General features: G+C 35.5%; 1 long non-coding RNA gene across 1 annotated transcript; it reads right to left on the bottom strand.

Moving 5' to 3' along the window:
* Positions 1-287: 287 nt before the first annotated feature.
* On the bottom strand, positions 288-6395 carry LOC140037704 (uncharacterized). The gene is made up of 2 exons (XR_011841715.1): positions 1164-6395; positions 288-528 (listed from the first exon to the last, which is right to left on the bottom strand). It is a non-coding gene; the product is annotated as an uncharacterized lncRNA (long non-coding RNA).
* Positions 6396-14185: the final 7790 nt, after the last annotated feature.

Below are 14185 nucleotides of genomic sequence, written 5' to 3'. Positions count from 1 at the left end.
GTCAACTGAGCAAGGCTCGAAACTATTTGGTTGTTTATTCTAAAAGGGCTCACATTATTGTCACATGTTGAGGAACTCAGTGTATCTTTAAAACATTCTAACATTGGAATAAATTTTTCCTCCATATTCAAGCTTCTATACTTGCTAGCAATTGTTAATTTCATTCAATTCCTCTGTCTGTGACGGCCCCACCTCCTCATAGGGCGTACCCTAGAAGTTAATGGACCGCCTGCCTGGCTCTCGCCAGGACTCACTCACTTACGTTAACTTCAGAGATAACATGACCGTTGAACAACTGAACATTCACTCTTAAGTACCACTCCAATCAGCTTGAAACATAGATTTGTCCACGAAAAGAAACAAAATACACGTTCTAAACATCCATTCTTAATATTACATCAACTGAAAACAGAAGATTCAACCATCTTAAAATACAAAAGAAAACGTGACTCCAATATATACGCATAGTGATGGAATTTCCCAAATCAACTTTCCAATTCCATCCAATCACTTTTCAATCTCCAACTCCTGTAAGGAAAACAAATGGCATGGAAGGGTGAGCTTACGCCGTGAGGTTTCCATGCAAGTAACAATCAATAAGCACTTAAATCATTACAATTAAGCGAGTAGTGCACATTTCACTGTACAATCACTTTCATTAAGCAATCGAGGAAGCACATCACCAAACAATCACTTTTAAAAGGATACGGTGCTCACATTAGAGCCACTTCAATGCACTACACACTCCACCGAACTCCTTCTTATAACCTCCGAAACAATAAACACTTCCCTCACTTAGATGGCCATATCAATATCAGTAATCTGCTACTCCGTGGTAATACTCGAGCATACCAATACACTTACCCAAATCTACCGTCCTATCCGACCAAGTCCTTTTTGCTGGCTCGAATAGTCCGTTGAACAAAGGGTTTTGGGGCCCAGTTCAGCCGGTATGGTAAAGTACACACACGGCTTACAATCATGCACACTTACAATAACACTTGATCAATTCTCAACCTTTAACCTCAAACTAAGTCGAGTGCGATAAAGTACACTCCCGACTTAGAAGGCGAGGGACAATTGAAAACACTTCATAATAAAGCATTGGCATAATCACTTAACTAATACAGGCAATTTAAGCACACAAATGTGAAAACACTCACCGTTAAAGGTCGATTAAGCTTCGCTTTCTAGGTTAAATCCTTGATCACTCTCAATTCCTGAGGTAAAATACAACTACAATCATTCATGTATTCTTAATGTGAATTCTAATAAGTTTATTTAGAGTTTTAGGATTCTCTAAGCATAGTTCAACTAATCCAGGCAGTCTAGTCCTCTTAAAACTCCTATTTGATTCACACTTTTAAGATTAGGGATTTTATGTGCAGCCCCAAACATCAGTTCTAAAGTTCTAAAGTGTAAGGAGAGAAGTTTTAAGCGTTAAAATCTCACCAATTTAAGGTTTAAATCACTAGAAACCAATTTCCTTAGCTTATTAAACAAGATGTGAAATTCCAGCAATTCATTCTTACATTTCTCTTCGAGATTTATCAATTTTATCAACTCAAACAGGGGAGATATGTGACAGCCCCACCTCACCCTAAGGCGAATCAAAGGGTTCGGCGGACCGCCTGCCCAGCTCTGGCCAGGACTACGGAGTCGAATCTCACAAACTCACTATAGTACACGCGATAGAACCCTAAGAAAACGATCAATTACTGACCACCATGCTCAAAGATAACTTACCAAATCCATAGGAGAGCAACATCTCAAATGAATACACTGAATAACCAAGGTTAACTATTCATTTACATCGGAGTCTTGAAAAAATTAACTAAAGTACAAGCCAAAGTATCCATATTGTTCAAAATACAATTAGGGTTTCGATCGAAAAAGAGCTTAACAAAATAACATATACACTTGCTCGACCCTTTCTTCCAAAACCATGAGTTCAAAGTGAGTTCAAAGTTTGTCCCCTGAAAGGAAAACAAAGATAGCGAAAAGGGGGTGAGTTTACGCTCAATGAGGTACCAAAATAATAGCAAGTAAGAATCATGAAACTTGATATTCAATTAGTCACATATGCAAATCAAATAAAGAAATAAAGAAACACTATAGATAGAAAGGATACGGGTAGCTCTCAGGAGCCAACTTCACATTTGCTTCACCGAAACTTGATCAAAAAGTAGTTGACACTCCATCAACTTTCCAAATAAAGTAACCAGTTCAGTCCTGTAGAACACCACTTTATACCAAATGCCGTTCACCAAACATACCCCTTACCGGGCCCGAACACCTTAACAGAAACAAAAGTGGTAATACTCGAGTATACCGGAATCAAGGGTCTCAATACCCAAAGATTTCTAGAACAGACTATCGTGGTTCGTTATCTAATTGACCAGACCCTTGCCGGCTCGACTTGAGTAACTTAGCCACAGGATTTGAGCTCAAAAGTCACAGAAAGGTCGTTGGATACAAGCTTCCAAATGACGTCAGAACGGATACAGATACGGATAGCAGATTCAAATTTGCACAGTAAATAGGCATATAAACAGACAAAGGAACGAGTGTGATGAAGTACACCCTCATCTCAAACAGTATAAACAGATAATACAGTCATTCATACCACATATTGCATGTACAGAAACCAAGTTAAGCAACAATGAGGGGAGTGGTACACTCACCAGTTTAAGTACAGGTACTTCAAAATTTTCACCCAAAGTGGCCTTAATCACCGTGAAATGCTAAGAATAACAAAGTAAGGTAGTTAAAGTTTCCACATCCAAAACCGAGTAAACGAGATGCACAAGTGAGGCTCGATTACTAGTCGGGTGCCTCTCCAAGTTATATACTAGTACAAAAGTATAAACATGAAATGTTTGGATAATAGTTGGTATGAGGGTTACAAACAACCCCAAACCCCCTCATTCTACCACAATGCAACTCCAACTTAAAGGTATCAGACGGCCTAGAAAATTGGACAGCATTTTCCCTAAATTTCCTTGCTTTTCCAGCCATCATGGCTTCATTTTTCCTCAAATCAGCCCCAATGTCACACACAAAATAATCTCATTTTAATAGCCGTTCAATAGGCTCAAAGTCGTACAAGTACAAAATCAAGCTAAGAAAATGTCCGGAAATGAAGTTTAAATCATAAAACAAAAGACAGATTTGATGTCGCTTAGCATATCGGACACAACCGAAGCTACGCTTATCAAATTGGTGTGAAATTTATACGGTTTCGAAGCTAAGATAAAGGCCTACAACTTTGATGAAGACCACTCAGTCCAGTTTGTAGTGTAACCAGATCCAAATTTCAAATTACCGAACCAGAGTCTCACAATCAGGCTAGTTAACCGTACTAGGCTTAAACGACAATAACTCAGGCTACCGAAGTCCAATTGAGGGGTTTTTAGAACCGTTGGAAAGCTACGACATAGAACTACAACTTCTGTGTTTTGGCCAAATGCTAATTCGGTACAGATCAGGGTGAACAGACGCGGTCAGATTGGTGAAATGTCAACACTGTCCACCGAACTCTACCTATGGCAGTCAGGGGTATGTTTGTCTTTTCACATGCTACAGTAATATAATTGGATTGAAATTTTACAGGCAGCTATAAAACATAATTTCCTACAACTTTCATGTTTTAAACTAAGGCTGATTCGGCCTCCATCATGGCCTAACAGAACCGGGCAGAACAGGGTAAGTTGAAACCCTAATCTGGAATTTTCCGCACCAAACCAGAAATTTTCCTCAACCAAGCATATCCAACATATACAAACTCCATTTTACACTATAACAAACCATCAATCCATGACTAAACAATAATTACTATATAAAAACAGAGAAATCAATAATAAATAAAAAATCCATCAAAACTCTATTTCCACCCATCAAATCTACTACAAATCAACATATTTAGCCACAAAAGCCACTAATAAACCATTATTAAGAACAAACTATGAATTTCTACACACCATACCTTGATACTTCAAGAAAGGTAGTAGCTTAGGTTTCTTTCTTCCAAAACAACTCCACCAAGACCTTCAAACTCCCTTAGCGAGTCACTTTTGTGGACTAATTCAAGGTTTAATCGGTTAGATTTCAAGATTTGTGCAAGAAATGGAAGAAGTAGTTGAAGCTTTCTTTTCTTTTCTCTCAAGGAGAGGTTTGGCCAAGAAGGGTATAAAATGAAGATGATTTGGGTCAAAATTAATCTTTTAGTAAAGTTAAGAAAGTCAGGCAAGTCCAACTTTGACTAGGTAGTGACACTTGGCACTTTGTTGTTGCTTAAAGTTATTTTCTTGTCTCCCCATGGTTAATCCATCTAGGTAACCTCTAATTATCTCCTAACACTTAGTATTTAAATCCCTTTATGCAAAACTTAATCTAATTGACCGAATTTCTCTCATTTAACGTACTAGCGGGCCCTACGTCCCATATACACTCCTAATTTCTCATGAACTAACTTAAACTAAAAAAATGATTTAAAAACTCTATTCACTTATAAAATCTCTGGGAAAATCAAAATAGTAGGGTATAATGAATAAAAATGCAGGCAAGGAAATAAAATAAATAATATATAAAATTAGAAAAATTTGCGGGTTCTCACAAGATACACATGTACTCCAAATTTAAGGTCTTGTGAGGTGTTTAAACTAAGGTTAAACTATTTTCACCCCAAATTTAAAGATTAAGGCTAGTGAACTTTTCATTTCTTTCCTTTTTAAGCTAAACCAGATTCTAGTTTGTATATACTTCCAATTTGTTCCACTACACTAGCCCCTCAAGTTTTAAGTTCTTTAAAACGTTCATGAGGACAAGATCAAGATGTTATAAGCTATTTTATGCATATAATTACAATAAGTTATCTTAGAATTTATGAAAACATCATGGAAGACTCAACTCTTCACCGTTTCAGCCAGCAAGCAAAATTTCCAGCAATATCACTTCAAAATTTTCAACAAGGTTTCCATCTTTTGCTTGCTTAATCACCAATCACACAACATACATTCTATCCACCATGAAATAAAACAAATAACATGTAATTCCAGCATGTTATTCCACCAAGAAGTCACAATAATTCTGTCATCATCTAACTATATCATTCGGCAATATAGCAGTTTAATATACGGTAATTCCTCCATAATTTCCTCAGTTTAAACTCTAACTCAGCATGCAAAACATGATTCTCAAGCTACAGAGTAGCCTTAACCAGCCCACATAAAGTTTACAGTTAAAACTTCAAAAGAAAAGCTAAACAGAGGTCTAACTCTCTCTCTCGGCCAAGCTGTGACTGTTTCGGGCAGCAATCAACTTTTAAACAAGAAACTTCTCCATTACTTCTTCATTACATATTCAAATCCAACATGCATGCTAAGACTAAAATATTATGCAAGGTATTAAGCTTCAACATAGGAATTTGGAACCCAAAATCTGTCAAGAAATCTGGAAAATTTCCTTACCTCTTCTCTCGGCTAGATAGACAGAAACTACCAGCCAATTCTTGCAAAGTTTTCACTCCAGCTATCAACTCTACTCTAGTTGCTCAGGTAAGTCAAGGAAATAACATATAGTTTGAGCTTCTAGCAGAAAATTACTCCATACTTTCGGTTAATAAGCTGCACCTTCAGTTTCTTTCTCTCGGGTGAATCTGGAAAAATTCCAGCAGGTTTCTTCCTACGGTCTCAACCCAAATTTCCAACTTTTCCCCAAGTTTCTTCAACTAAACCTCTTATAATACCTGAGATAACCATATTGCATGCATTTCTTACATTAGTTTCCATTTTCCAATGATAATAGGTTGCAACTCAAGTGATTTACTCTCGGTTCCTACAACTTCAGTCATGCAGTAGTTTTAATCCTAAACCAGAACATTTCCTCAATCAAAACTTATTTTCGTTGCTAAAACTTAACATGCAGCTTATATGTTCATTTATACCGGATAAGTAAGCAAGAGATTATTGAAGTTTCTTACTTTTTTTCCTCCTAAAGCTCGATAATTATAGATTGCTCTCCTCTCTCGGCTCTGGTTCCTCCAACTCTTGCACCTGCTATTTTTTTTCCCTCACTGATGTGGCTGATACTCGAAGTTGCAGACTGGTTTCTCCTCTTATCACTTACTTAGCTCTGGGCTTTGGTGTTTGAGAGGAAGAAATGGTTTGATGCCCTATTTTCTCTCTCGGTTGTGTTTTGTAGAGATTGAATGAAAGAAAAGAAAGACAGAACTACCTAGTTTCCTTTGCTTTCGGCCACCGCCCAAAGTTTTGTTTGTTTCCTCAGCCACCACTTAGTTTTATTGGGAGATAGTTTCTCCTAGTTTTCTCTCGATTGCCGCGTGGACCTAGCAAATGCTGGCAGCTAATTCTCTTTGACAGCTAACTTAGCAGTTGTTAGTCACCGCCCCATGCTTTAGAAATTAATTTGCCTAAGTCCCATTCGGGTCCAGAAGCTATTCGTTTAGTTTTTAAGGCTATGTTTTCAGAACCGGACCGGATAGCGACTCGGCCAAGGTCAGGGTCAGGGGTCAATGGGTTCGACCGGGAGTCGATAGGGATCGAACCGGATGACGTCATAAAAAAAATTATTTAAAAATTAAAATATTATATATATAATATCTAATAATATATTGATATTAATAAAGGTATATTCATATATATTTGATGTTTCAAATATATTTAACAAGAAAATACAAAGAAATTAGAACAATCAAGTAGCAATTTATATTATTTAATAAATATTAACAAGTTTAGAATTAAAATTATGAATTTAATTGAAAAATAACATCAAATTGTAGGACAATATTTATAAAGTATCAAATATTTGAGGTATATCAATAAGTTTTAACAATTTAGGGGTCAAACCATAATATTATAAAGTTTGAATTTTTTTTAAAAAAATTACTGTTGAACCGGAAAAACTGGTTTGTTTCCGGTCACACCCGATTTTTGACCGACTTTGACCGGGTTTTAAAATTTCCGGTTTTTAAATATGACTCGGACCGGCTACCTGGCCGGTTCCCGGTTCGACCAGCCGGTCCGGTCCGAGTTTTAAAACAGAGTTTTAAGGTTGAATTGGTCCTTTGATTTTAACTTATTTGCTTACTAAGGGCTGTAGATTCATTATTTCATGCTTTGTCTCCTAACTTTATTTGTTTTAATTTGTATATTCCTATAAGAAAATTTACACCATTCTAGGATATTTCTAAATTCTCAATTTTTATAAAAATTCAATTAGGCATTTAATTTAACCACTTATTCATTATATGTAATATTTATATCAAAGTAAATAAAATAAAATAAATGCAAAGCATACACATAATTTTCTTGAGTTCTCACACTGTCAAACTTTAAAATTAGCTTGATAACAATTTGTTGGGTGCTCATTATATATCTAAGCAGCCATCCATTTAATTTGCCTAGAATAGATATAAAAAAAGCACAATATTGTTAAACGTCTTATACATATTTAGTACCATGAATAACACAACTCAAATTTATTGCATTGTACCTAGCTAGTTACCTACTTGGTATTTGGATGTTTCTCCAATAATAGCGCACATCCTAGTTTCCAGCATCTTACGAATCAACAAAAAGTACTAGACAATTCATTGATCATAAGTGTTTATCTTACGTAAATTCAGTGTGCTTTATTATATACTTTTTGGTATGTTTTACTCATTTTAATAAGCTAAATAAAGTTTCTAGTGAATTTTCCATTTTTTAGCTTAAGTGAGCAATATTGCATTTCTATGCATTAAAGTAGTGAAAATTTTATGTTTTTCTAAGTTTTAATGATTCAATTATCAAATAAAGTGAAGTGAGAAGATATTTATATGACTCTTGATGATTTGAAGTTGCCTTTAATTGATATGAAGTGCAAAATGTTCAAAGTATAAAATGCAATCAAGTGGCAAAGAAGAAAAAATTGATAGTTCTAACATCTTCTAGTGTTTTGGAAATAACTAAGTTACAAATATTGGATTGAAATGATTCTTGAACTATTTTGAAGATAAGACATATATCTACATTTCCTATGAAGATATCGAAATCCAGTTCATGGGTTTTGATAATAAAAAAGCTAAAATATAGAAGTGCATTTCTATTGCCAAAGTCTCAAAACAAAGTTTTGACCAGTTGAGGGTATTTTGGACATTTATTAGTCTTCAAAGCTCCAAATGGCATGACTCTTAGTGCATTGAAAAATTGACTTAGAGGACTATAACTTTAACGTTTTGTGCAAGAACTAATTTGCCTTCCATTATCGAGAAATTTGCAATCTAAATTGGTACAAAAATAGAGCAATTTCTAGAACCATCAGAAAGTGCAAACCTACAAGGGAGGACAATACATGAACCAAATATGTGACCACCCCTATGTTTTCCACCCCCGTATTTATATTCCAGCTATGAAAATTGCTTTGGAACTTGAAGCTTATTCACACAACTTTTGGACCATTTTTGTGATTAAAATTCAATGGCAATTGCCCAAGAAAGTCTGGATATTTTAGGAATCAACTTTTGGTAATTTCATGGAGCAATTTGCATTAACTTTAATAAGTTGTTTGAGAGCTTTAATCTTATATAAGTAAGGCCTATTTTGAACATTTCTTGTAACTTTGAAGCCCAGAGAAACTATGCAAAATGTACTCTTTCACTAGAATTCTCTAGTTTATTAGTATAGTGTAGTTAGTGTAGTTTATCCATCTTATATTTAGCTAGCATAGATGAAGCTGAGGATGAAAATAGAGAGCTTGGAACTCAAGTCATAAGGGTGACATCTCTTCTATCACTTTATTTTTTGTATTGATTCTTATTTTTTGCTATAATACAAATTTGGTTCTTGTTTTCATAACTATCATGTTTTGCTAGTTTGTATAGCTAAGGAATGGATTAAGTGTCTGTGATTGTTATGTGATCTCATCATAGTTATTTGATTTATTTCTTGTGCAATCAAACACTTTTTGTATTTCAATCATGATTAATTGGCTACTAGTTATGATTATCTAAAGGTGTTGTATCATTAATGAAAGTTGTGATTTAACACTAGTTCATAGACGCGTTGAACCTAGGGAGCACTCACACGAAAGTAAGAAAACACCTTTATGGTTTTAACGATGTAATTTCATAGAATTTAAAGAATCTATAACTAACTTCTTTATCACAAAATATAGATGAGAGATAGTTATAGGTATGGGTGGTATATTTCATATGGTTACATGCAAGCTTGTGTTTCATATGATTTCATATGATAAGTGAATATTTCACCTGTGTTTCATATGGTTACATGTAAGCTTTTAGCATGTTTTTAGGGGTTCATAGCCATTTTAAGCCCTTTTGGTGAAAATTTCTTCAAGTGTCGCTTAGTAAACTAAATGTGCAAAATGAGTGGATTAATGCATAAATGTGTGGTGTTGTAGGTTATTAGTGCATGAAATACTTGCCTGCATTGAAGAAGATGCAATGTACTTCTTGGAGGATAACGCTTAAGTGAAACGAGAAGAAAAAATCATGCAGAAAAGGAAGAAAATTGAAGCTGGAAATAGGGGAGTTGGATTTGAGTTCGAATCCATCCCATTACCCTCAGATCGGAGACCTCGTTTGAGAAGCTAGAGGAACAGATCCAAGGGCAAGGGATCCAAGCTTGGATCCCTATAAGAGAGTCTTCAGATCTTGCTTGCAAAACAAGCGAAAAAATTGAAGAAATCTTAGATCCGAGTTAGGATTAGCTTGGTACCCCTTGGATCTGTGGTCTTGGATCCATCTCTCTCCTCTGCAATTTGTAAAACAACTTGTGCACATTTCACACTTGTTTTTTGACTCTTGTTTCACAACGAATTTCGGTTGGAAAGCTGCCAAAGCATCTTGTGCACTTGAAGACGGAATATTGGAGATTCCAATTAAGGACTTTTTGGGAAGAAAAGGTAAAGGAAACAAGGAGAATAGGTAAAGCAAGAAAAGGAGTTACAACAAAATAGGATTTTTCTCTAGTTTTAGTTTTTTGTCTAGTTTTCTTATTTCCTTGGAGAAACTTGAAGAACACTTGACATAATCAAATATTTGGATGGCTATGAAGTTGATGAAGTTGGGAGATCTTGTTTCTTCATTTGAATAAGCATCTCTTCCTCCATTTTCTCTTTATTTGCTTGAAAGATGATGTGAAATATATTATGTGTAACTCGATCTTCTTGTTCTAGGGGAAGATGAAGTTATTTATGCTTTGATTATGGCTAGATTTGGTTGATTATTGCTGTATCTTGTACTTGCTAGTTCACTTGTTCATGCTCTAACACTTGTGAATGCTTGATCACCATTTGCAAGCCATTTTAGTTGTCAATAATTTATGAAAATAGTTAACAATGATGGAAAATGAATAAGTGGAACTTAAGGAGTAGGCACACAAAAGTAGTGATGCACCTAGGTGGATGTGTATGATATTTCTTGTGCTTGATCTAGTTAATACTTGAGATTTCACCATGATAGTAGGGAAACATAAGTATTAGCTAATTCCGATTCATTGGTGAAAGTGAGTTTTGATTGTCTTAGTGAAATGCATCCCTAGTAAGACAAGAAAAGTAGCATTAGTTATTTATTTCTTCCATGATTGAGCGTGATTAGTGGATTCTATTCCCTAGGACACTTTTGTTATCTGAGTTACTCCAAATTTGTTTGTTAACTTTTGAGTTGTCTTATCATTATTATTGCTAAATTTTGATTGATTATTGAGTAGTTTAGATAATAGAGAGTGTGATTAAGCCTTAGTAATTCAAAAGTGGTTCTTGTGGAATTCGACCCTATTTTTTTTATACTACAATGCATGACACGTGCACTTGTAGTTAACGAGGAAATTTGGTTTAAATTTAGAGTGCAGTTATAAATCTCGTGAAGTTTTTGGTACCATTGCCAGGGAACCATGGCAATATTAGGGCTAAAACAATCTTTATTAGTTTAAACATTACGTTATATTGTGAATATATTTAGCCTTAGTAGATAGAGTAATTTAAGTAATTTAGTATTTAGTTTTAGTTTTGGTAAATCTTTTGATTGTGGTTTCTTGTGGTATACCTAGAGAACTCTAACAGTCACTATTCCATTCGATCTTGAAATTGAAAGGACTCTAAGAAGGCAATGAAGGCAAGCACTACCCGAGATTGTGGAGACTTTAGGTGAAGGAGAAATAACAATTGAACTTTTACAAATCGGACCTATGGTGGAGAAGGCCAATAGAATAGCATTGCGGGACTTCATATTACTCAGAGGTGATGGATTACGAATGAGCATAGTGAGACTTACAATAAATGCTAATATTTTGAGATTAAACCATCTCTTATACAAATGGTGCAACAATCTCAATTTAGAAGTAATGCAACTGAAGACCTGAATTCTTATTTGTCTACATTTTTAGAAATTTACAACACAATTAAGCATAATGGTGTTAGTGATGATGCAATTTGCCTCAGATTGTTCCCATTCTCATTAAAAGACAAGGCCAAGTTTTGGTTACAATCACATTCTCCTAATACCTTTACCACTTGGGCGATTTACCAAAAGTTTTTTTCAATAAGTTCTTTCCACCTAGCAAGTGATAGGTTGCAATTTTATCATTTATTTTATTATTAATTTCCCCTATTACCTGACCTGATGTGGATTAATTGTTAAATTCTACTCACTTTTGATATTTTGCATTTATTTCAGGGAGTAGAACAAAAATATGATAACAAGTGCCAATTTGACAGGAAAGGAGCCCAAGCAACAGAGATTATCCCAGGGGCATTTTTGAAAAAGGAAAACTTATGCCCATTTTGGTAATTGTTGCAAAGACAGTGGACGGCAGAGTCTTCATTATTCCTTGGAGGGCAAAAAGCCGCCGCACAGTGGGAGACTGAGGATGAGATTAGATTAGGCATTAGATAGAAAATTAGATATAGCAGAGGATGAGCACTACCTTTTGTTAGCTTTTGTTGGCTTTTCCCTTGGATCTCTTTTTGCTTTTCATTCTTACACATGTCAGGAGCAAAGAGGAGAGCTTTGACCTTTCTTCCTTTTAGCTCTTAGTGTTTTCTTTTCCTTCTTCGTATGTCAGTTTCGAATCCTTCTTGGTATCACTACTACGGATGAATTGAATTTCCCCAATTTCAAAGGACAATGGCCGCTGCTTTCTTTACAATTATGTATGGGTCTTTCGCATCAAATATGAACTAATTTGCTTACTCTAGTCAAAGAACAACAGAGGCTTTGATTCGCCTAAAATTGTGAGATCGATTTAATTTTATCTTTTCCTTTATCTATTGGTATTCGCATATTCCTTGATTACAGTACTTATGATTATTTAATTAATTGATTGTCTTGGATCCGGATAATTAGTTAATTTGGTAGTCTATTGTCAATTAGGGCATTTAAATCCGTAATTGTTTAATTGTCTTGAAATAGTGACAACTGGCACGATTAGGTTTGTGTTAGGGGGATACGCGGGCTAATCTGAAATAACCCTGGTAGTGCGTTATTTGGTTAGAATAGGGCTCCTCTAATACGCAAGGCAATTAGGGAATTAAATCTTACGAACATACCTAAAATTATTTCTCAATTAGAGCAGTGGTTAACGGGCGTACCTTAATCACCGACACGGTAAGTAGGGGTTGACAGTCATTGTTTGTTTGGCAGTTATAACCTATTTATTAATAAATAATTGGAATTGCTTGTGCATCGATGATCAATTAGGTGAACCATTGCTGAAGTTAATTCTTGGTTAGATCTTTAATTATTGTTACTCAAACTTTAGTGAATTGTCATTTAATTTCTAATTAGTTATTTATTTTTATTTGAATTTCTTTGATTGTCATCGTTTATACAAAAATACCCCCTGCGTTATTTTGGATTTGTAAAGAGACAAATACACCCAATCCCTGAGAATACGACCCTACTTGCTCTGTTTACAAATTAATAATTATTTGTGTAAAAGTCATCCCATTTGGGTATATCGGATCAAGTAAATTCTTCGGGAATAGGGTGAATTATGTAACTCATTGCACACCTAAAGTCCCTGTTCCAATATTCGAAATCGGGTTTTGGCTATTTTAATTGGCAATTAGGTTTATTTTTTATTATTACACAGGGTTCGACAACCTGTCAATTTTTGGCGCCGTTGCTAGGGACTGGTGTTAGTTATTTGTTTCTTTTTGAGTTTATTTTTGTTCTAATTTTTTGGTGCTTTTCGAATGTATGCCTCGTTCTCCTCGTACAAGTGAATTAATTTTCGACCCCGAGGTAGAGAAGACTGCGCGTAGAATAAGAAAAAAGACCAGACAACTCAGAGAAGAGCACTCAAGTGCTACATCTCAGAGACCTGAGCCAGAAGTTGAACCAACAGATTCATTTGGTGACACTTCGAGTGACTCGGATTAAGAGGAAGTCACTATGGTTAATGCACGAATATTAAGGGAGTTGGCCGCTCCTGATTTAAATCAACAGCCTTTATGCGTTATGTGACAGCCCCACCTCACCCTAAGGCGAACCAAAGGGTTCAGCAGACCCCTTGCCCAACTCTCGCCAGAACTATAGAGTCGATTCACATAAACCCAACATAGTACGCGCGGAAACTACAAAGCTGAGAACAAGCCTACCAAACCATAAAATCATAGTCTCAACATAATACATTTAATGCACTAGGTTAAACACTTATCCATATATTTACATTGAACTCTTGAACAAATTAACATACAGTGCCATCCGAGATACTCTTACTACACAAAATACAATTAGGGTTTCGTTTTCAAAAGAGTTTAACAACATGACACATATACTAGCTTGACCCTTTTCTTCCAAAACTGTGATTTCCAAGTTTGTCCCCTGTAAGGAAAACAAAAGCAACAGAAAGGGGTGAATTTACGCTCAATAAGGTACCAAACATATAGGGGTAAAATCATGGTCTTTCACGTTTAATCAATCAGATACATATACCAGATATAAAGGAAAGCATTTGGACACAGTGATTCAAAGGGAAATGATACAAGTGGCTCTCAGGAGCCAGATTTCCATTTGCAGTACTTGATCCGAACTCGTTGACTCTCCGTCAACGTAAATAGACCCAACATATCCGTAGACCCCACTTTACACCAATTTTCGTCCACCAAACATACACCTACCAGGCCCGAACTCCATTCAGGAACAGTAATGGTAATACTCGAG

Source organism: Coffea arabica, chromosome 3c (assembly GCF_036785885.1).
Source record: "Coffea arabica cultivar ET-39 chromosome 3c, Coffea Arabica ET-39 HiFi, whole genome shotgun sequence".
Classification (NCBI taxonomy): domain Eukaryota; kingdom Viridiplantae; phylum Streptophyta; class Magnoliopsida; order Gentianales; family Rubiaceae; genus Coffea; species Coffea arabica.
Note: the sequence above shows the minus strand (reverse complement) of the source record. Positions and strands in the feature narration are given on the sequence as shown.